Source organism: Rhodnius prolixus, unplaced genomic scaffold (genome assembly GCF_049639745.1).
Source record: "Rhodnius prolixus isolate KJV_2025 unplaced genomic scaffold, Rpr scaffold_15, whole genome shotgun sequence".
NCBI lineage: Eukaryota > Metazoa > Arthropoda > Insecta > Hemiptera > Reduviidae > Rhodnius > Rhodnius prolixus.
In genome coordinates, this window is record NW_027411605.1 from 6,154,524 (window position 1) to 6,179,454 (window position 24,931).

The 24,931-nt window shown below is 36.7% G+C and overlaps 1 protein-coding gene and 1 long non-coding RNA gene across 5 annotated transcripts in view; one reads left to right on the top strand and one right to left on the bottom strand.

Annotated features, from left to right (window-relative positions):
* Positions 1–24,931, bottom strand: part of jvl (javelin-like) — a 151,695-nt gene that overhangs the window by 72,487 nt on the left and 54,277 nt on the right. The window lies entirely within an intron of this gene.
* Positions 18,366–24,931, top strand: part of LOC141454870 (uncharacterized) — a 37,842-nt gene continuing 31,276 nt past the window's right edge. The window contains exon 1 of the long non-coding RNA XR_012458997.1: positions 18,366–18,478. This is a non-coding gene — a long non-coding RNA (uncharacterized lncRNA). The remainder of the gene's footprint in view (positions 18,479–24,931) is intronic.

Here is a 24,931-nt window from a genome sequence, read left to right on the forward strand (position 1 = left end):
CGCCATTGTACACAGTTTCCCCCAATATATTTCCGGCGCGGAAACCCTTCTCCTACAGCTTATTTAATAAACTTTTATTTCACAAACAAATAGTCAATAAGGGAATCCTTCTAATAGTCAAAATTAGATCAGCTTGGAACTCACAGTTCAAGTATTGGGTGAGTTTTCCGCCTAGGAAAAACAAGCTAAGAGGAGGAGAGGGAAACCCTACGAGTTGATCCCTGTTATTGACCCTTTATTTCGTCAGCAGACCCCTTTAGAGCCTAACATCGACATTAAATAAAAGGAATAAGTAAATCAAAAACATAGGAGCCTTTTTTTTTTATCAATAAAATTACCGTGCCCGGAACTGTGTGATACCTCACAGGAATCACACAAATTCACACTACAAATTGAATTACGTAATAAATGTGTGGGCACTCACACGACTTTTTTTGTTCAATCTGGTTGTAGAAGAGCCTTGAATCATATTAGTTGAACTATTAAGACCAATATGTAGTAAACATTGTGAGTTCGAAGTTGGGACTTCCTGTAAGAGGGAGTCGTGCGAGCAGACATTCACTTCCGGTGATAATCCAATGATCGTGTTTCAAATCCATCTTCTTTAAAATAACCATCATCACTAATTTGGGATATTTCTTCCTTTAAAGTGAAAATGATCTTACAACTAAATGCAAATTAATGCTACGAGTTATGGATTTAAATTTAATCTTACGTTAAATGGCCACGTCTTTTCCCCTTTCCCTTTTTTTTTACCAAGAAGAGAGAGAGAGAGTGAGAGAAATTAATTCTATTTATTAACTGTTAATTTAACGGTACGTTATCATTAACATCCGGCTTGATGATTGCCAGCGATGAATTATTTACTAAATTTCCACCCGTCTTTTTTGTGATGATAAGCGAAGTGGATCGGAAATTTAATGCTGCGAGAAGATGCTCTGAGTTAATATGGCGTGCAATAATTCCACGTGAAGATTTCACCTAATATTTGTGGTGGGAGGGGGTAAGAGATTAAATGTTTTTAAAGGAAGTGATTCGAAATATCACAGGAAGTTACTCTGTATATCATTGCGCCATAATATTGAAGCACAACTATCTCATTTTAGTAAAAAACAAATTCAGTGTTCCAAGAAAACTTGACGTATAAAGTGTGGTAAGAGTTTTAAGTACTGACTCTCAGTATCTCGTAAACAAATAAATGCAATTCCAATAAGTACTGCATTCTGGGAGAGGAGTCTACCAGCGCCTAGCCCTACTTCCGGAGAGGCCGTTTAGATTATGGTGACACGTCCCAGAAAAGTTGCACGCCTGCAAGTCCGGGTGCTTAGCCTGCTAATCTCAAGGACGTCCACACCAACTTAAGTGTTTTTCTTTGTACTTAACTAAACGAATTATCTACACCAAAATGGAAGTGCAATTTCATTATTATCCCTCATACAATATACTTTCCTAGCATTGTTCTTTCAACATCTTTATCTCCATTTATTATTGCTTTTATGTTTCTTTCTTTTTACTTTGTTTTAGTGCTTCTCTCTTTTTATGGATGGTGTTGGTGACGATTTTTCCTTATGGTTAACGTGATGTAACGTTTTTCGCTTAAAGTGTGTTGGTGAAATAAAAGAAACACTTGACTGGAACTGACACGATTAGTACTTTACGAGAATTACACGGATTACTGCAAGACTTAAGTAAGCACCTTTAAACTTAACTAATGGACTTCATACTGTGGACTGAACTGGACATCGTTTTTTTTCTAAGATTAGATGATTCTGGGTGGTAATAACTTGGGAAAACTGGACGCGTAATCTGGTTTTTATCTACTTTTCCGGATGATTTACACTAAGGAGTTCCACCACTCTTAGCACACTTGACAACATTAAAAAGGACCACCAACACTGACAATTCTTAACCAACCACTTCCTTAAGATTCAGCAAACCTCTCCTCCAAATGGATATTTCCGGTAAAGCTATCCAATAGACCCGATCACAACATTTTTCTGACTTAATACGAGAAAAGCAAAAGTTAGGTAATCACCACATCTTCCCAGTGTGCTGACGTCGTGTCACCCAGACTGTGAGCTACAAAACAACGCTGAACAAAACGCTACAAATACTATTTAGTCCACACCAGCCTGATGAGCCTTAAATAATCAGCTATAAAGTAAAGTAATTGCCTATTTTTTCAGGCGGGCTTTACGTCCAACTACCAATTAGGTATCGTGGACAGAGGCTACTAGCAAACATACTTTACTGTAAATTCCTCATATAAACCATTGGGAATATAGACTAGTACCGCAATACATCTTAGCTTTGCGGGTCTAGTCTATAACCGCCTAACATAATTTACTATAAATTCCTCATATTAACCATTGGGAATATAGATTAGTACCGCAATACATCTTAACTTTGCGGGTCTAGCCTATAACCGCCTAACATACTTTACTATAAATTTCTCATATTAACCATTGTGATTATAGACTAGTACCGCAATACATCTTAGCTTTGCGGGTCTAGCCTATAACCGCCTAACATACTTTACTATAAATTCCTCACATTAACCATTGAGAATATAGACTAGTACCGCAATACATCTTAGCTTTGCGGGTCTAGTCTATAACCGCCTAACATACTTTACTATAAATTCCTCATATTAACCATTGGGAATATAGATTAGTACCGCAATACATCTTAACTTTGCGGGTCTAGCCTATAACCGCCTAACATACTTTACTATAAATTTCTCATATTAACCATTGTGATTATAGACTAGTACCGCAATACATCTTAGCTTTGCGGGTCTAGCCTATAACCGCTCGGCTACCGTGGCGCCTAATAATCAGTTATATTGTGAGACACTCTAGGACTAGAAATTCTTCAAAACTTATACTAACTGCTCTGTTAGAAGAAGATATTGTGACTCAAGGCCGCCATTGAATACAATAGAATAGCAATAAAAACTGGTTATGAATACCAACAGAACATAAACACGAAACGAATGTCTTATCACATGATAAATAAGACAAAGACTAGTCTATCCCCTCCCCCACTAATTGTGTGGCAATTAATAGCTATTTATATTCATAATTTATTCATTATGTTTGTAACGACATTGTTGTCTAACCAGGGAACCTTTCCATCATAAAACTAAACTAATTACCATTTACTGGCGACACTGAACTTCTAATGGAACAATAAACTGATTCCACAATCAGACGAGATTGTGACTTGAAGGCTAAATCAGCTGCAAGGTGGCCTTCTGAGGCCTTTATTGGCCTAAAGAGGTAAAAAAAAAAGTTTAAATCGTTCTGCTTTCTTCCTAAGTTGTAGAATGAGACTTAATAATTAAAATAATAATAATAATAATGCATTTTCAACAAACATTTTAGTAAAGCAACTAGGCATTAGATAAAAATGGTAGGATTTCATCATACTCGTATCTTGTTAATAAATATAAAGAAGAAGAATGTAGCTATCCAGTCGACAGTAGTCCGGAAGTAGAAACTAGTAAGTTAATATTATATTACTAACTTATAGACAGACGGACTGTTGGTGATGGGAACAGTAATAGAAAGTTCAATATATACAGATATACAGAGGGCAGTGGGTATCAATTTAAGTCAATTTAGTTATGGAGTGAACAGTTGGTAGTAAACAGGACTGTATTTACGTCACTGGAGCTGAGCATATCAACAGATTAACTACTGTAATATTACAAAGTCTACTGTATGTATATACTACACAGAGAAATATAATGTTAGTTTAACGAGCTGGAAATGTTATTGTTATTGTTTGAATTTCTATTATAGTTAATACATAAAATATTCCTATTCATAGTGCGGTTTGCATAGAAAGTTGTAATTTTTTGCTGCCCCTCTCTAGTGGAGAAATGTTTTGGTTTACAGTTCCACACTAAGACCACACACAAACATGACAAAAAAAAAATCGATAGTTGTGTTCGATTGAGTGTACGTTTAACTGTATTCAAGTTTAATTTACTGTTGAAGTTAACTCTAGCCTGAGAAGAATAGAAGAGTCTTTGTGACAGAGAGAGCATTACTAACCGCGAACTATGGTCCCCTCCTCCTCTTACATCTTTCTTCAGACATGGGCTTTTCTACTGTTTTTATAATTATACTATAGTATAACCACTGTTGTCAAACTAAAGAAAACAAAACAAACGAATCATTTCGCCATTAAGTAGTATTCCCTCACAATAACTGGTCGCTGTTATTGTTAAAGAGGATTTAAACTCCCCATTTGGAATTACACATTAAGTTTAAATTTTTTTAATTAGTTTAAATTAAAGTAAACTTTAGCAGCGAGTTATAGCCACCTTGAAATAATTATGGGAATTTTTACAAGACTCTCTTCTGATGGACATTTGTTTTCATTGTTTGTACATCCGGCTTTATGGGGGAATTTAGGTATGGGCTTATCAGCACCAATAGTAAACTCAGCAATATCCATGCTCGGTGAGATGGACCAAGAAGAAAATAATTATTAGTTCCTTAATCTGAAAGGAAAGTCAGCAGCCATAGAAACAGGTACTCACAGACGGACAACACCTCACACCTTGTTTACTAGTTCATTAAAGTCTTTTGATTAATTTAATTTATTCCTAATTAAGAAGTAACTGATTCATATCTTTAAAATTAGTCTTTTTTTTGGTTGGACATTAAGATATCGATTTACTTCATTCTCTTTAACATACCAAGCGGAAGTAATTACTTACTAGATTAATAAGAAGTAATAAGCATGAAAGAGAATGGCTATTATTCATTGCTATTAGAAGAAGAAATGGCTAATAGAGAGAATTTTCTATTTTCCTACGGCAGTGAAGATCTAGGAAGTCATGGTACCAGCCAGATAATGACAGAGATTATGATGGCAGTAGTTTGACATTAGCTGTCGCGCACAACTAAGGAGGGGGGAAGTTTTTATTAGAATGGGAGAGCTTTTGTTTTGATTGCAGGAAGTAGGCGCTGGGGTCGTGCTGACTGTTACGTCACATCCACTGGCGGATATGAATGATACTCACCTCCACTGTGACTTCTACGAGTCTAGATGGAAGAAAATGATTTTTTGTAACCAACGAAGAAACTCTTCTTACGATTTCCCCAACTACCTATTTTCCACCAATTTTCTCTCCCGCTAAATTTAAACTTGTTCAGATCAATGAAATGGCCCTATGAGCTAGCCTTACAGCTTCTTTAGAAAGGGATGAGAATTATTTAGATTAGAAAAATCTTTTTAGATGAACCAAAAATACAACCAATTTCAGGCAGAATTTCTTAAAAATTATTTTCGCTTAGCTTAAGAGCTTAGCGACTAGGCCATCTTAGGAATTGAAGATAAATTACGATTACAAAAAAATTATGACTGGAATCGGCCATAAACTTTCTTCCTTTTGGATCAACGATTCAGTCAACGGAAATGATGAACCAGATTCTACAAAAAATCTTCTTATCAAGACAAGTTATTTTAATTATCAGGGATTAAGATAGTCTATTCTGGTCATGCGTATTGTTACTTTCTTGCTGTAGTATTAGTAGTGAATTAGTAGTAAAGCAAAATAATCGCCTAATATTTTCAGGCGGGCTTTACGTCTAACTATCTAATTAGGTGTCGTGGACGGAGGCGACTAACAAACATACTTTACTATAAACTCCTCATATTAACCATTGGGAATATAGACTAGTACCAAAATACATCTTAACTTTGTGGGTCTAGCCTATAATCGCCTAACATACTTGACTATAAATTCCTCATATTAACAATTGGGAATATAGACTAGTATCGCAATACATCTTAGCTTTGCGGGTCTAGCCTATAATCGCCTAACATACTTGACTATAAATTCCTCATATTAACCATTGGGTAGATAGACTAGTACCGCAATACATATTAGCTTCGCAGATCTCGCCTCTAACCGCTAGGCTACCGTGGCGCTTGTAGAATTAGTAGTGTAGAATTAGTTTCTTTCAATCCGTAAAGAAATGAAAATTATTCTTAATAATCTATTATTAAAACTGTCCGGTAGGACAGTTGTATAAGGGGTTTATCGCCAAAAAAAACTGGACGAAAAAGCGTAACGCTTTAAAAACACCCAACTTTGACATTTTTTTTCTCTTTTACTATAAAAGATAAAATTCCCAAATTTTCTTTAAAATATAGGGCAAATCCTCCTTTATAACTGTAATTTTTTTGCAACAACCCAGATCTAATTTCCAGATTTCAAGAAAAAAGCTGCTGAAAATGGGCGAAAATGGCATTTTCAAAAATTGTTGTTGTTGTTCTTTTTCTTGTTCTTGCTGTTGTTACCTTTTTTTTTTTATAAACAACGTAGCGCTTAAACGCGTGAACCGATTTTCAAGAATTATCATAACATCCGGTCTGCCTGGACCATTGGACAAAAGTGAGATGCACACAAATTTAAACAAAAATCTAGCTGGAAAACAGAACAATTTGCCTTGTCTGCGACGTCTAGCGGCTGGAAAGAAATATCCATGTGACGTCACGTTAAATTGGCGTCTCTGACGTCAAACTTTTTAAATAAATTAATAAATAAAAATTTAATGAATTCCAAAGAAATTCTAAACACGAGCTTTTATTTAAATAATAATTGATAAGATTTATATCGGTTCTCTAGTATTACAGTAAATAAACATGTATTACAGACCACTAATACAAAAACAATTCATTATAACAAGAAAACTAATGTCGATAAATTACGCAGAACATGATAATAGAAAACAATCTTACATAATAACTCGATTGTTTTATCGATATATATTTTCTTTTTTTTTTTATACAAATAAAATTAGTATATCAGATAACTGATTCTTAATATTTAGTTTAATAATAATCAAATGGAAAACACGTACACAAATTTCAATTTTAGAAACTAATTTTCTAAGAAGGGAATCGCAGTTGGTTAATATTATCTTCGGCTCCAGTTTGGCGATAGTGTGTACAATCGACACCAGTGAATGTGTCACGTCGGGCGATATTCTTATCGATAACACCAATTATGGGACTTGCTACCACTCTTCTTATTCTGCTGGCTAGTTTTTATAATTATATTTTGGAAGATTCTAATTAAGGAATAATTTCATTGGAACTTGTTTTAAACAAATATCTGGTGGACATACTCGCACGACTTCTCTTACCGGAACTCTTAAAGTAGGCACTCATTAATTTTCATACTCCATGAGTGAGTGAGTAAAGTAATGCCTATTTATTCAGGCAGCCTTTACGTCCAATTACCAAATTAGGTGTCCTGGACGGAGGCGACTAACAAACATACTTTACTATAAAATAAACCATTGGGAATATAGACTAGTACCGCAATAAATCTTCGATTTGCGGGTCTAGTCTATAACCGCCTAACATACTTTAGTATAAATTTCTCATATTAACCATTTGAATATAGACTAGTACCGCAGTACATCTTAGCTTTGCAGGTCTAGTCTATAACCGCCTAACATACTTTACTATAAATTTCTCATATTAACCATTGGGAATATAGACTAGTACCGCAATACATCTTAGCTTTGCGGGTCTAGCCTATAACCGCGTAACATACTTTAGTATAAATTTCTCATATTAACCATTGGGAATATAGACTAGTACCGCAATACATCTTAGCTTTGCGGGTCTAGCCTATAACCGCCTAACATACTTTAGTATAAATTTCTCATATTAACCATTGGGAATATAGACTAGTACCGCAATACACCTTAGCTTTGCGGGTCTAGCCTATAACCGCCTAACATACTTTAGTATAAATTTCTCATATTAACCATTGGGAATATAGACTAGTACCGCAATACATCTTAGCTTTGCGGGTCTAGCCTATAACCGCTCGGCTACCGTGGCGCCTTAAGTGAAATGTGTTCCACAATTTAACAATGATTTATTTATGGCCACCTTTGTGGCACATAGTGAGACCCGGTAAGTCTGTTCAGTTATTAGAATATTACGGAAAGTGGATTTAAAATTACAACTAGAAACTTACTGCTATATCCAGGGAACTAATACTGCCACCACCCGTACATATCACACGGCTAAATGAACAACAATAAGGCAGAGAAAATGTTTTTATAGTAGTAAAACTCGAGGTGTTTTCTTGGACAATAAATAGAAACGCTGGAATGAGTCTCCGTTTATCTCTGTCATCTCGCTTTTCCTATCTTTACTCAGAGTAGTTTTAACAACATAAACGTCCATGGCAAAAGAAGTTAGGCACAAAAAACACGTGATATGTCTTAATTTGATGATCGATCATCATCAGACTGGAAAAAAATCTGTCTTTATTCTTAAAAGTCTTCGGTTAGCACTGGATCACAATAAAGATGGCTAGCTAATAGTGAAAACCTAGAGAGGTAACAAAAAAAAGGCAGGAAGTGAAAATATTGTCATAACCTGGTCCCACTTCCGCCCAGATTGTCTCTCTCTCTCTTTCTCTTTCATTCAAGAGAAGATTGTCCAAGCACGAATAACTTTGAAGAAAGAAGAAATGCTCGCCATCACAGCCACAGCCATCTTTATTGCCTGTAGCCAAAGAAAAGAAAGGATAGGAAACATAAAACGCTGAATCACGCGATCGATAATGTTATCACAACTGTTGGAAAAAAAAAATCTTTCAATGACAAAAATAAAAGTGAAAACTTGAGGATGAAGGAAATGACCTTTTAAACGGGGAAGGTTAACATTTGGTTATTACGAAGGCTGCTTTGGTGTGGGCTTTGTTTTTGTTTGTTTGGGACATTATGGCGGCTTAACATTTTGGAACGGAAGAGAAAGTATGATCTCTTTGGATGAGATTTATTCCAAAAATGACATCACTGTCGTAGATCCTAAATGAACATGATTTGTACTAGCCAAATATTCTCCCCCAAAACGTGGATTAGATCCTCTGGACAAGGAGCGGTGGCTCATACCCACAGTCAAAATGAGGTTTATTGTACTACCTCTCTCACAGTAGCTATCGCCCTAATCTCGTATTTCATAATTAACACTCGAAGTTAAATGTAGAGATGACTCGATACTCCCAAGTTGTAGATTAGAAATTGAAACTGGTCTTTTCACTGCATCCGGTTAGTTCTACGTCACACACGCCACAGTTAAAACCTCCCACACATTGCTGAGCAGAACCTTAAGAATTAAAGCTACAAGGATGCTGGTATACGGCCAGCCAAACCGTTAAAGAGAGAAAGTAGCTAGCACACCGGAGTGGAGTAAGAAGCACCCACAGCAGTGATAGTTGCCACGGAGCTGAAGTTGGGTTTGTGAGGGGAGGGGGGAGAGCAGACTGATCACACTCGCAGCAAGAGGCTGTCCAATAGAAAAAACATAAAAGTGTCAGCAAGGTGGCCGTAACAAATCGCAATCTTTAACGGACAGTTGGACACGGCAGTCTATCCATCCAACAGCAGGACGTAACCAGCATCACTCCTAATGGCCAGCGTCCATTGTGAGTTCATGTTCCAATAAATCACACCATCCGGTGAAGTAATCTGGTTACACCTCTCTGGACGAGGAAAACACGGTTTAGATCAAAAAGTCTACCCAAAAGACTTCAACTTCCACAATCCACTCATTTAGATGGAATTGTCATTTATGGTTACTTGGTACGCACTGAATCGTATGGTCCAGATCAGCGCTTCTTAACCTGAGACCCAACTAAAGAATATTTTTGAGGTTTAGGGACCATTTGGTCTTATATTTTTAGTTTTTGATTTTATTTTTGATGTAATAAAAATAATTTTAGCTGGAAGTCTATTTACAGTCTCGAATCACCAAATTAGATGTGTTGCACACTTTTTACTTGGAAATAATCTACAGAATATTGTCTCTTACAAAATGTAACCGATTGCTTACGATATTTAACGGGCTACAAAACTTAAATTTCCAATTTCAACTAATTTTCGAACAGTGTTCACTAGATCGTATAATACTTCCTGTTACCAGGTGTCAGATCAGTGGAAGGTGACGTAGTTTGTCACTAAGTCCCTAATTCCTACAATCCAGCTGTTTGTTGATCCTAGGATCCAGGAGGCCTAGCAATGACCTGCCAGTACCACCAGAATATGCCTTACAACAATACAGAAGGACACTGAATTATAAGGCCACGACCACAAACAGTTCCCTGGGGGCCAGTCCCTACTCCCTCCACAGCACTTATTGCATTCACATCAATAGATTACCACCATATCAAAACAAAATAATAATATTAAATTGATGTATTTCCCATTGTTTCCTGTGCTTTCATTTTCTTTTCTACTCTTTTAAAGAAAAACTTTTTTTTACATCACATCGAGTGATAACGTCATTGTTTTTATTAGCCCCATTAGTGTGTGACGTCAACCTGTTTAAACTCGGCATTATATAAAAAGTATTATTAAGGGGCTTATTTAATAAAATGAAAACAATTTTAGAATATAGACTAGTACCGCAATACATCTTAGCTTTGCGGGTCTAGTCTATAACTGCCTTACATATTTTATAGTGTTACACAAATTTAAGTAAACAATTTCCTATGTACTTCATATTTTTACTAAATTAAGTTAATAATCACAGCTTCATTGTAATAAAAGAAGACTTTTTGCGCAAAGGGTGACGTCACAGAACCCCTTTTTAAAACCGTTGTTATGGAAATCCCATTTTCAACAAGAAACACAGCTGTTTATTTATTTACAGTCGACGAAACGATTCAAACTTCCGTTTTAGCAATTTGTCTCCGCAATGGTTTTAACCATCACGTTTTAGAGATCCAATTTCTTGAATGCTCTCTGGAGTTGACAATGTCCCTGGAGGAAAACTGTCAAGTTTATGAAATTAAATATTTATTCAGGCCGAGCCGTGCCTCAAGGGTTCTGTTGCGATTATAATTATCCAGTAATACTTCGCACCTTCAGGCTGGAGAAACTAGTACCAGAGCGTACCAGAGAAAACTATCGCCTATCTCTCAAAAAGGGTTCATACCTCCAATAGGAAGGGATTAGACACTTTGCCTCAAAAGGGCGTAGAACTTCATCATTACCCTCCTAGTCGACATGCCCCTGCAATCATTGTATTCACCTCTGCCTAGTTGATTGAGTTTGCTAAAACATTTGCCGACCATAATTAGGCAAAGGAAGTAAGAGAAAGAAGACGGAAAATCTGCCCAAAAATTCTTGATCATATATACACCTTTCAACGATATAGGTAGCTGAGGTTGTTAGTAAAGCTTGCCGCAAGAGTCAGTTAGGTAAATATTAAATAATAAAACATGTTAAAGTCAATCTAATGAAATAAACTTGGCAATCACATGACGGGCTGACTAATTTTTAATCTTGTTAGTTTTCAATAATACAGAACCGGTAGGTAGGTAACAACAATAACACGTGAATACGCAGGTTATGCAATGACCCAGAATGTGCGAGCTGAACCGCTATTATTATGGCTTTAGTAAGCAGTAGTTGAATGGTGAACTAAACAATGAGAAAATAAAGAGAAATACTATTACGTAATGAAAAGAATATGATGCAGTTCGGCTTTGTGTTTCCTACAGTCTTGCCAACCTATACTCGTAGGTTATAAAAAAAAAAAATAATAACAATAAATGTGACTAGAGAGTTATATAATTAATTGTAATATTAATCTCCATACATTATTTCGAAATATTATTATGCGCAATGATAAAACAGTATGCCATAAATTAGAGATATGTCCAGTAAGTTCCAGCGGAATCTAGCTGGAACTAGTACGTATGTTGTGCTCTGACTTCCGCAACAGTTTAATTCACACGAATGTCTCTTACGGCAGTCTACGTGATTACACTTTTTTTTTTAAACTTACCATTTTTACTAAAGAGTAGTACATGTCTTACCGAAAAATGGCTACACACAACCAAAAATCTATTCAGAGAAATGCACTTCCGGTCGGCTAATTTTCCTCTTACATGGAATTTTTATGGATGGAGACGACTAACAAACATACTTAACAATAATTTTCTTTTATTAACCATTGGGAATATAGACTAGTACCGCAATACAACTTAGCTTTGCGGGTCTAGCCTATAACCGCCTATAACCATTAAATAAAATCTAAGGCCTAAGACCAGGAATCGTACCTACTAATCCAACAATACATCTTAGCTCTCGCCTCACGCCCAAATACTATTTCTTCCAGTGAAATGTAGGTACATTGGCAGGCACAAAGGCAGAGACTGTGCCAAAACCAGTGATTGAAAACAGCTCAAAGAAAGCAAAACATTGGACACGTACTTCGAACAACGCCGAGAGCTGTGAGATGAACGATCGGGGGTCCACCCCACACAGTGAAAGGTCACCACCTATTGAACTATTGTGGAGTAAGTATCAGTTTGGGTAGGGCCATTAACTGAAATCTACGCCTACTAGTCTCAAAGAAAGCACAACTGAAGAAAGCTCTAGCGTTTTCATTTTTGATTCTCCCTACTTTCATTGTGAACTTGGCACCATTACACGCATTAACAGAGTGAGAGGTTTCGATTCCAGCTGTACTGGATTTCAAATCCGGTTGAAAAGTTAGTAAAAATGAACCAGCTACAAACTATGAGGTCATCCAATACAATAGGTTTCTAAGGCGCAGGTTATATTGCATAACTTCCCTCTTTTTGCCACACCCTTTCAGGTCAGTAAGAGGATGTACTGGGATCACGCAGATATTCAATTGTGATTTTTCACCGGAAATATCCGGTTTCAAGGTCTCCTGAGTTCGAAAAAGTAGTTTTTCCAAAGTAGTATCTCCCTCTGTGTGCGCGTCCATCCAACGCAATTCAAACTAGGAAAATCGTACCCAGCCTCTTTTCTAAACGACAATTTCCCTACCTCTACTTCCGGTATAAACTCCCGACATGTTCCTCTTTCTAAAGGTGAAAGTAACAAAGCAAAAATCTTATCACCTTTTTTTTTTCAAAAAAATCTAATTCACCAGCATCGCAACGTTACAATTAGACATAACAGGGCCTCAACAAGATCTGTATCTATCACCACGATGGTGGGTGGTGAGGAGGGGAAGTAAGTGCAGTGAATTCACCCAATGTGCATTTAATTGACATTACATTCATTTTGATTGCTGGCTAGCGATAAACTGATCTACACTGTTATCTATGTTTTCCAACTAGCTACATTCCAAATATCCGCTGCGGGATAGACACAGTTGCAACCAGATCTAGATCCACAGGATTTACGCCACTAGAAGTGAGGGGGATGGTTACTTTCCCATTTCTGAGACTCGCAACAGGCTCTCCACGACGCGCACTAGAATTGACTCACTCCACGAGACTGCGTCCATTATCCCCCTGTACACTCCTATATCCAAAATCATCTGCTGAATGTCCTGCACTTAAAGAGTTTCGCATTCGCTTTTTTGAAAAGGAGAGTCTCACAAAAGAGCAGTTAATAACATATCTAAATGGTTATCTTAAATGGAAAACAATTATAAATTTTTGTAAATCTGCTTGGAATTTCCGTCATAATTATCTGATTCAATTAAATTCTAATAAATAATGGTACAATGGTACATATTCAGTAATATTTTTGTGATTTTTAAATTATAATGAAAGTTTAAAGTAATTTTTGTGATGTTTAAGTATATTATTGTAGGCAACAATCCCGCGGATGGTCTTTTGGACCCAGTGAATGTCTTTCATTTATATTTTGTTCAAGAATGAAATTTCTTTTGCATTTATTGTTCTTTCTAAAAATAAAAGGCTTTATTATTATTATTTAAATGATTTAAGACGCGTCGACGTCTAAGGTTATTGGCGCCCGGAGCCTCCGGACAGTGTTCTCTCGTTACAGACAACACTGTCCATCACCGGACATCAGTGAGCTGTAAGAAGCTCCTAGGAAGAGAAAATCTAAGGGTCAGCAGCTGGATTCGAACCCGGAACCTTCGCGTGGTATTATTATTATTACTATTATTATTATGACTTTCCTTCTAGTTCAGCACACTGTAGGACGGCACCAGCTCCGTTAGCTGAGTTATTAGTAGAACTGCTAAAGGTGGTGGTGGTGACACCAGTTTCTTCAACTTAAGGATACGTTTTCACATCCATAACTTCCAATGGAAAGTGATCAAGAGCACTAGATCTTTTTCTGGTGCTTTTAGTGGCCGATCGCTGGAGCACTTCCGATACGTCAGAAAGGGAAATTTAATTTAAGGATAAAGTATTTATTTTAATATTTCCATTGTTAATATTCCCCTTTTTTTAGTGGGATTCCGTAAATCTCTTGTGTGCGCTCCACCGAACAGTGATCATCACTTTTACGCAGAATTAATATTTATTAATATTATTAATATTAAAACAAAGGTATATATATATATATATATATATATATATAAATAAAAGTAAAAAAGAAGAACTGTATTTGTGCAGAAAGCGTTAATGGGGGGATGCCCCGTAGAATTAAAATTCTAAAAGAGAAAATTACCTTACACACACAGACAGACAGAGATACATACACATAGAAAGTAATTTTGCATTATATTGTAAAACTTAGCCGGCCAACGGTTTACTTGAATGCAGCAATTTTCCACGCCACAGTTGTTCAAAGGGTAAAAGCTAAGCAGGAAAACTCTTGCCAATTAAATTAGAAAAGCCTACCACTTTCTCTTACTAGTGGAGGTGCTTATGTAATGTAATTTTTCTGAAAATTATCAACATAAAAAATATGGACCCCACCCCCACGGAAATGGTACGTGGTGTGGAAAGGATCTTGTAGGTACCAGTTTCCGGTCACGACGATGTCTTCTTGGTAGCCAGCCACTCATTTTTGTTTTGTATTTTGTTTTTTTGGCAGCGCTCCCTAGATCAAATCTCTCACAACTACAATAAAAAGAAATACAACCAAGTGTGTGTGTGTGTGTGTAAAGAAGTACTTGGGGGGAAGTTTTGAGAAATACTGAGCCTGCTGTTTCCATGGAAATCTCAAAGAAGTGAAATTATCTACTCAGGTTCAGTTGTCCAAGAATTAAAAACAGGATTTTCTTTTAACTCCAAACTTACAAAATATGTTCTAGTTATAGTAAAGTAGTGGTAGCTCAGTACACAAAGTCAAAGAGGTACCTTAGAGTGAGTGAAGCGTCACATTAGATTTCTCTCACGCAAGAAAACCTAAATCCTTATAGCATAGTAGTGGTAGCTCAGTTCACCAACCCAAAGAGGTACCTTAGAGTGAAGATAGATAGATGGATTAAACTAGGACGGCCTCAAGGCCTACGCCGCTGCGACCCCTTTGGATCTATTGTGGCTCCCCTCACACTAAAGCTCACCCTCCAGACCTGTCCTTTTAATCAGACTCTTGATGCTGGAAAGCGGCTCTTGGGTAAAGCTCTCAGGGCCTTGGTTTTTTTCTCCCCCCGAGAAGTAACATCCTTAGCCAAACAAGCCCCTCACACTGACACAACACGTGCAGTGCCGTACCTTAGAGTGAAGCTTCACATTAGATTTCTGTCACGAGAAAGAGACCTAAATTCCATTTTATCCCAGGGAAAAATATTTCAAGTAAAAATCATCTGATCTCCATGAGCGCATCTCCCAGACGGAAATAGGAAGTTGCGTCAAGATCAACCTGGACAGGAACGAATCGTACAATTTTCATCCGTATTTTATGACCAACTGCTTTACAGACTCCTTGGGACGACGCTCCAAATTGCCCATTGAACTCAAACGCTTAATTTACAACACTATTCTCAAACCTATGTGGGAATTAACAGACTAGAGCTGTCTGGGGTTCAGCCAAACCTACAAACATACGGACTGTACAGGGCATTTCAGTCAAAACTACTCCGACAGATAGCTGACGCTCCTTTCTATGGTGACTAACCTCAGCTCTTCACAACGACCTCAACATTCCCTTTATAGACCAACAAGGCCAAGACTAAATATCAAAAATTCCATACTACTCTCTCGACTAGCTCTAATCCTCTTGTACTGTCTCTCTATCGCCAGTGGCCCCGCGACTTCCTTGTAGGCTGAAGGCCTAAACGCCATTATTCTCCTATCTCTCCACTCTTCTCCACACATTCTCCTCTCTCCTATAGAGAGTGCTACCGCTGGGCAGTTTCTCTCCTCCTGCACCAGTTCATCACTCTCTCCCTATTTACTTATTGGGTACAGCTGTCTAACAGATTGTAAATCACAAAATAAAATTAAAAAAAATGTATGACTACTGATAAAGCTAATAATCGGAGGTGTTCCTTAGCGAAGGTTTTAGTTGTATAAAAATGAAAATTGACCCCCCCCCCCGCCAACAACAATCTACCAAGATAAGGTAACCACGCTACTGGCACCGGATTAGCTGATGTACCATATGCACCAAATTGAAGGCCGTGATTAAAATGCATTCGATACGGGCACGTTAGATGCACATCAATTATTTAACTGGATTTCCTTTAAGCTGGCAAGCCAAAAAGCTGGTTTGCGGTCCGATCATTTCCGGTACACTAATAACGCAACTCTCATCCCCTCCACATCCGCACACACACACACTCTCAGTCCACTGATAGATGTAATGGAAAAACCCAATAGTTTCATTACTAACCTCATTTTGTATGTCCTTCTGATTGCACAATTATACGAACAGGAAATCTTGAAGAGGAAGCCAAGAAATAAACCAAAGGAACATAGCGGTGCATTCAAATGCTATTTTGATAGTGAAATTACCGATTTAAATGCTTTATAATGCAAAACATCATTCATATATCTGAAATTAACATCCTTCTTGCAACGCTTCAATGAAGTTATTTCCCGTTGCAGCTGGAATTATTCAATGTTCCGCAGTTGAATATTAATAATAATGATGGATATACGTAAAATGGAATAGTAATAATACTACATCGCTGGAATTAATCCAACATTACTGTTGTAATCCCAAACAGTTCTGACTTCTTAGCAAAGGTAACGTAAAGCTTCCAAGATATGGCTCGCAGTGTCTTTCACTACTAACTGAATTCAGACGACTGATTCAGATCAAAGAGCACTCAGAATTCTGAGACTGAATAGTATTTAGAAGCAGTGGGCAATGGCCTGGAAATTTGAGCCCAGTTTAATACCTACAGGAAATATGACCGATTTTCCGGTGAAAATCTGCAAGATTACTGTAAAGCCTTTTGCTAGCAGCGTGGAAAATGGTGAAAAGTGTACCGCTCTGGGTGATAAGTGATTTTCCCAACGTAATTGGCCGTCGTCGCCGTGGAGTTTGTTCTGTGGAGAGAAGAAGACACAGGTCTCTGGAAGCCACAGGGGCCTGTGGGTTCACGCATTTCCTTAGTAATCTTGTATTCTAAACAACATTAGGCGCCATGTCGACTTCAACAAAGGAAGAACGTAAAAGATGATAACTGTAATTATGATTTAAAGAAGAATCGCTGTTAAATTCTAATTTCTTTTAACATAACCTCAATTATGGTTACAAAAAAAAATCATCATTTGTGTATGTATGTGCGTTAATCAAAGCGATACTGAACCGGAAATGTGATAAGCACGCCACCATGTATTGGGTACGATGATACGGTGTGTTGCTGCACTCCTAGGGCAGTCTGTATTCATATTTTTATTGTTGTTTTACTTACGATTTCCATCTTAATAACGGGCGTTTAAAGTTACCGTAGTAAAGGTTATAATACAATATAACCAGTCTACCATGCAGGATAACCTCTTCATTACTGCTAATCTCCATACAATGTGAAATCCATCTCATTCGGTATCTAGAGAAGTAATAATAGCGATAATCGAGGAAGATAACCAGCTCTGGGTCTAAAAACCAGATGAATATCTTATCTGTGCTTATAAATAGATGCTTCTTAAGCGCAAAGTTAAGCTTAACTTGTGCTTACTTATAAATTTATTTAAAAGATAGAAGCATTAAATTGTAGAATATTTTTTGGTGAACAATCTAGAGCGAGATATTGTGCTTAAAAAAAATTTAAATTTTATTTATTTATTTATTTTTTATCCATCTAAAGATACAAAATCTTGTTGGACAGAGCTCACAGTACATAATTAACAAACAAACTTACACAATTATGAACAAACTTAATAGTTAATAACTAGTAAACAAAAAAGAGAAAAAAAGATAATAATAATTTCCTTCAAGTGAAAACATAAATTTAGCCTTTGTACATTAACAGACTGAATACTATTTCTCATTTACACACACAAACACAAGTACATTTTATAATTTGTCAACACTAATTTAAAACTTATCCAAGTTACATCAACACGTTAAAACAAGAGCATACTTTTCTTGTACATTCAGGGTACAATAGCAAATAGTAAATGGGTCATTGACCCAAACAAAAAGAACGTAATCTACATATGTTATAAAAATAATTATAAATCCATACGGCTCTGTTTTTTGTATCGATGTTTAATACTTCAAAGTAGTTGCTTGCATTTAATTTATTTTTATTTTCTGGCTTATTCAAGCGGGCAGTAGAATCCTCTGTAAGTAAAACTAATACAGGTTTTGGTGCACTAATTAAATTATTAGGTCATATGAAATGTAACTCTTGGGAAGTTCGAAAGAAACTTTTCCAATCGCTTACTTTAAACTCGTTGTTATATGGTACTCAAGTTATTGCATTGAATTATCTGCATGTACTAGAGCCAGCTTTTACACGATTTTATAAGAGAATTCTTTCTTTACCGGTGAGCACTCCGCATCATGTGGTAAGAATGGAAGCAGGGATACTCCCTGTTTCACATTCTGTCCTGAAAATGTCTTTAAAGTGGCTACTAAAAATCCTGAAAATGGAATCGCATAGATACCCTTTAATCTGTTTCCATAAACTGTTTGAGTTGGACAGTAAACCAAACAATATTTTGAAATATAACTGGTGGTCCCAGCTCAAGCATTTAATGCAATATGGCAGTTTTAATGCAAATCGTGGTAATTTAAATTTCGGAACATTAAAGAAAGAATTTTCGTCAATTTTGGCCAAGTACGAGACATTTTTATTGGATAATGACATACAACGTGTACAACAAAGTACCTTCTGTTATATTTACAAACTACTAAATATTGAATATCAATATAGTAACCCGCAATTATATTTAACACTTCCACTACCCCATAATGTCACAACAGTAATAGCTCAATTGAGAACTTGTAATACATTAAATTTAAAATTATATTTTAAACATAATATATATGCGATAAACCCGTCAGAAATTTGTCAAATTTGTAATATGATGGAAACTGAAGATCTTTATCACCTATTGGTAATTTGTCCTCTGTACACGCCACTAAGAGAAATACTGTTTACAAATTTAGGTATTAAAATAAAAAAATTTAAATGTGAGATCTTGAAAATGTCCAATGGCCGTCTTCTCGGTAGATCCAAATTTTTTTTTCACGACACTGATGAGAAGTATCCAACCAGTTTTTTAGATTCGCTTTCGTCACTGTGTTCAGCGACCTGTCGTAACATGATGGTGTATTGGTTTGTATTGCGACAGTTTTATATGTACATGTAATGGTTTTGAGAGTATATATATATATGTGTATATATATACATTCTTTATTGAATCTTCAGTGTGTAATTGTGATTGCGGTATTGCCCACTTTACAACTTGTTCATGTACGCATTAGGTAATTTGTCGGTGTGTTTGTATAACAACTATTTCTTCAACCTTTTTCTTACTTTTCTCTTACTTCCATCAGAGAAAGTGGTAACTATTGAGTTCAAGTTTTTGAAGCTCCTTAAGCACAGTGTTCTTATGAATTGATCTCTGTATGTCTGTATATATGTATGACTCAAAAGCGGATAAATCGTAGCGAGTTCATATTTGATGTTCAAATGTTAACAGAGGGTTACTACTACATGTTTTTTTTGGGGTCAAAATCATCTACCGGAAGTGACGCTTTATTGTATTCAGCTTTTTCAGTGTTGTTAAGATTTTTTACGATGTTCTTTGAACGAACTTGGTGTATTCTAATCGCACCCTGTATTTCCGGTAACTTTTTTTTTTTTATAAAAGGGGTGTGAGCAGGGGCTTTGGCCCTTTAAAGTATTGTGGGGGGGGTAATGTATTCACTTCAAGGGATTCTAAGGGAAATAATTAGTAACACTTTCCAAATTTACAGAAAAAGATCGGCTGATCACTGGTTTTTAGCAAACTTAACAATCGTTTAATACTGGGCAAAGTACTGCAATCGTGGCAGAGTTTCTGAATGTCGATTTGCACCGGAAGTAGCCGATATTTTGTGGGGGGGAGCCTCTCGAATCTGACGATGCATGTAAACACTATTTACAAGTAAAAAAAATTGATACAAAGCCCCCCCCCCATGTTTATATTTCGTATTTCCATGAAAATTGACGACGGAAAATTTACGATTAAAAAAATCACACAAACGGAAGTACCATTTACTTTTTCACTAAATAGATTTTTCCTCGAAAACGTTACCCCTAGGATTTTCTTTGATTTGAATATTTTTTTTTTTCCTCCGGGAAAAGATGTTTTAGGAAGAGTAGAAGAGGGGGCACTTTTCATCTCTTTAGTAAAATCTGCGATCTTACAAAAATGTATTATTTTAGTAGTACGTTAAGAAAAATGAATTGTTAGTGCCTTGGGAACTTCTAAACTCGGGAAAGGGTTTTTCACTACAAGTCGTGAAAGGTTCACATCATAGTTCGGCTAACTGAATGGCTTTATCAAATATAAAGTATATTACTGAAAGGCCTCATTTATGAATGATGCATAAATCATTTTATTATATCATTGAAGGAAATCTTTATTTCTGCGAGATAAAACTGATTGCAGGAACACAGCGAACAAAGAATAATAGAAAGGGAACAAAAATTTATTGTTGAACACAATATATATATATATATATATATATATATATATATATATATATATTTCACAACGTGAAGGCAAAGGTCGAAGAACTTTTGCACTTTACTGCTGAACTGTGTTTAAATAATTCATTGTTATGAACTTAATTCTACGATAAGAAGGTCACCTGGCGTTTAACCCGGTCAGAGTTCACTACATGAACCAATATGGCAGCCCTATATCTGGAATGAATTAATCTTGGCGTTCACCTTGAAAGAGGATGTGTGGCAATCGTGCAGATTTACTATTTCCAAGTTATCACCGGAAATATCGGTTTTCCAAGTAGGAAGATGAGGAAATATTTCCTTCTTGCAGGAAAATGCAGGATATACAGGAAAATAGGGGTTTGTTCTAATTGGAGCAATCATTGATAGAAAGAATGGATAGTAAAGTTTTTCTGTTCATCTAAATTGACTTCTTCAGGGAACTAGGCATTTGCTGCGGAAATCCCGCAACAGCACAACATCCGTGACGCTTCCTTAATCTTAACTTCCTGAGGTTAGTAGAACCCACAGGCCCCTGTGGCTTCCAGAAACCTGTACCTTCTTCTCTCCACAGAACAAACTTCAACACCACGACTAATTACACTAGCAAGAGAGGTTATCGTCATCTTGCAGATTTTCAACTGTTGGTATTAAACTGGGCTCAAATTTCCAGGCCATTGCCCACTGCTTCTAAATACTATTCAGGGTCAGAATTCTGAGTGCTCTTTGATCTGAATCAGTCGTCTGAATTCAGTTAGTAGTGAAAGACACAGCGTACCATATCTTGGAAGCTTTACGCTACCTTTGATGAGGAGTCAGAACTGTTTGGGATTACAACAGTAATGTTGGGTTAATTCCAGCAATGTAGTATTATTACTATTCCATTTTACGTATATCCATCATTATTATTAATATTCAACTGCGGAACACTGAATAATTCCAGCTGCAACGGGAAATAACTTCATTGAAGCGTTACAAAATCGAAAAGATGGAAGTTAAGGAAAAATGTCAAAATGTTGTCAAAAAAAGTAATTCTAGAAGATTTTTGATTCCTCAAGCGATTCCTAGTTACATCCTAAGATCTCGTCGAATCTCCCAGGGATAAAGAGCAGGGTGACTTGTACGAAATCCCTAGGGCAGTCACCCACAAACCACCAAACTGCGCTTTCACTGATAATACCTGCTAGCCGTAAATCTTCAAATTTAACTACAGACCCAAACGGATCTCTCCACACTTAAGATCAAATAGTCATTGATGTCTTTTTTTGGTACTAACGGAGTCCAGGACTACTTTGTAATCGTTACAATGGTCGATTTCGACAAGAGAGAAGGACTTGGAAGACTGAAAGTCGCATGGACACCACATTGCGGTAAAAGTTCAAAAGTGCTCAATATATACATCACTTACATTTGATTCATTCGTTTAATTGGAATGAAGGCGATAAGAGAAAGTACTATTTATGATACTGCCGGAAGTAGAAGTACAGACTCTGTCAATTAAACTATTATGGTCAAAATGTGTAGGTAGGTAAGTAGGTCTGTGATTAGTGGCGATAGAATGCTCTTTGTGTACACAATTTCTAACCGCTGAATTTAACTAGTTCTAAAAACAGAAAAAAACAAAATAGACAGCAATTACTGGACGAAGTGAAAGTCTGAAATGGAGGACAATACAAGAAAAGTAAATTATGTACACACGGAGTGCAATAGCTGAAGGTTATAAGGTATAGTAGTCGGACATTAGACCCCCCCATTTTCCGTTTATTGGAGGCTGTGGTTCAATAGTTTATTCTTAAGAATCGCCGATGAGAGTAAACGCGACAATCGCGCCTAATTTTCTATCTTCCTGCTTTTTTTTTTTTACCAGAAATATCCCAGAATCTGCACAATGGACTTTTGGAAAATACTCTAAGGGAGGTGTGTTTAGGAAGGAAGTAGCTCGCGGAGAGCTCAAACTGGTGAAAATCGCTCAGCCAGAAGTAGAACAAAGAATTTAGGCATTCCTTTACCCAGTGCCCACCAAGTTTGTTTGAATCACTTTTTTTTTGCTAGAAATATAATTGTAGATTTGCTCGGCACTACCCTAGTTCCTTCCTCAGTTATCTGCAGTTCACTTGTACGTTTATTTTTACGACAAACTTCCGGAACAGGATGTCCAGAGAGTGTGGAATGTGCTATATGTGGCAAACAAATAAACACAACGAATGTTTGACGACTTGTACAGGTATTTAGACGCACCATTTCGCTACGAAGAGAAATTTATAGTAAAGTATGTTAGGCGATTATAGGCTAGACCCGCAAAGCTAAGATGTATTGCGGTACTAGTCTATATTCCCAATGGTTAATATGAGAAATTTATAGTAAAGTATGTTAGGCGATTAGAGGCTAAACCCGCAAAGCTAAGATGTATTGCGGTACTAGTCTATATTCCCAATGGTTAATATGAGAAATTTATAGTAAAGTATGTTAGGCGGTTATAGGCTAGACCCGCAAAGCTAAAATGTATTGCGGTACTAGTCTATATTCCTAATGGTTAATATGAGAAATTTATAGTAAAGTATGTTAGGCGTTTATAGGCTAGACCCGCAAAGCTAAAATGAATTGCGGTACTAGTCTATATTCCCAATGGTTAATATGAGAAATTTATAGTAAAGTATGTTAGGCGTTTATAGGCTAGACCCGCAAAGCTAAAATGTATTGCGGTACTAGTCTATATTCCTAATGGTTAATATGAGAAATTTATAGTAAAGTATGTTAGGCGTTTATAGGCTAGACCCGCAAAGCTAAAATGTATTGCGGTACTAGTCTATATTCCTAATGGTTAATATGAGAAATTTATAGTAAAGTATGTTAGGCGTTTATAGGCTAGACCCGCAAAGCTAAAATGTATTGCGGTACTAGTCTATATTCCCAATGGTATATTTCCAAGAGACGCATTTTCGCAGTCCGTAAACTCTACTACGAACTATTGTCACTATCGCAATATTTCGAGCACGAACATTAAAGGAAGTAAAAAGATCACCCTAGGGGCCGGTAGAGAGACAAAGCGAGCTAAGTAAAGGATCAACGGACTGACAGACAGAGAGAGAGAGATTAGAAAAGTGGTGGGGGCAACAACAAGAAAGAGAGAGAGAGACACAATGTAGGTGGGGCGAGGAGGGGAAAGGAGGGTTGAAGGCCGACCTTGCCCGGACCAAAGTGCACCTCGTTTGTTCCTGGAGAGAAATATGATGACGTCACCACCAGATTGGCAAAGATCTTGATACCGTCTAGCGTCGGCTCTACTTCACTTATCTTGGGCCCAGTTCCAACTTTCTTCGTTATTCTTACTACATTATTAAACACTGCACTCTAAATAATTGCAATTCCGCTAGGCCCACTTTGCCCTCCGCTTTATTAAATTAAGTTTATTTTAACTTCCTCTTACTAGATAAAAGGAAGTTCTGCAATCGTGCCAAATTATCGATATTTAGTTTCTCCGTGTCTAATTTATGATCCTACTTTACAATCAGATCGAATTTTGAGAGGTCAAGTCGTAAAGTTTTCTTGGACTTTACAATTTGAACTAAAAAAAGTTGAGATGACTTCAATATTGTTCATTTTCACAGGAAAGGCACCTTAATAGATGGGGAAACAAGTGAACACTAAATATTAGCGTATTTAGTTACTAGATCGCTCAATTACTGATTGCTGCTTTACGCTAAATCCTAGGTTTGCTTTGCTATAATTGGTTTATAACTCTATTATAAAGCCCCTTTTTGTGTGTATTTGTGAGGAAATAAGTAAGCCAACTTACACGCTAAAATATTGAACGGAAGTGCGATTTTATTGAACAAAAATTTCACAGTTGTTTTCTTTGCTGTTTCTAAGGATTTCCTTTAAACGTGGAACTTTTACTGCGAATATTCTAACTGTCAAAACTGAAATAGATTACCGAGGCAAAAATAAATTTAGAAGACAATGCTGACTGTGAGGAGTGGGGAGCGGATAGGAGCAGGCGCGTGGGTAAGAACCTTGAAGGTTACTGACTGTGACCATATGTAGCCGCCATTATCTCCACCCGGTCCAGAGCTTT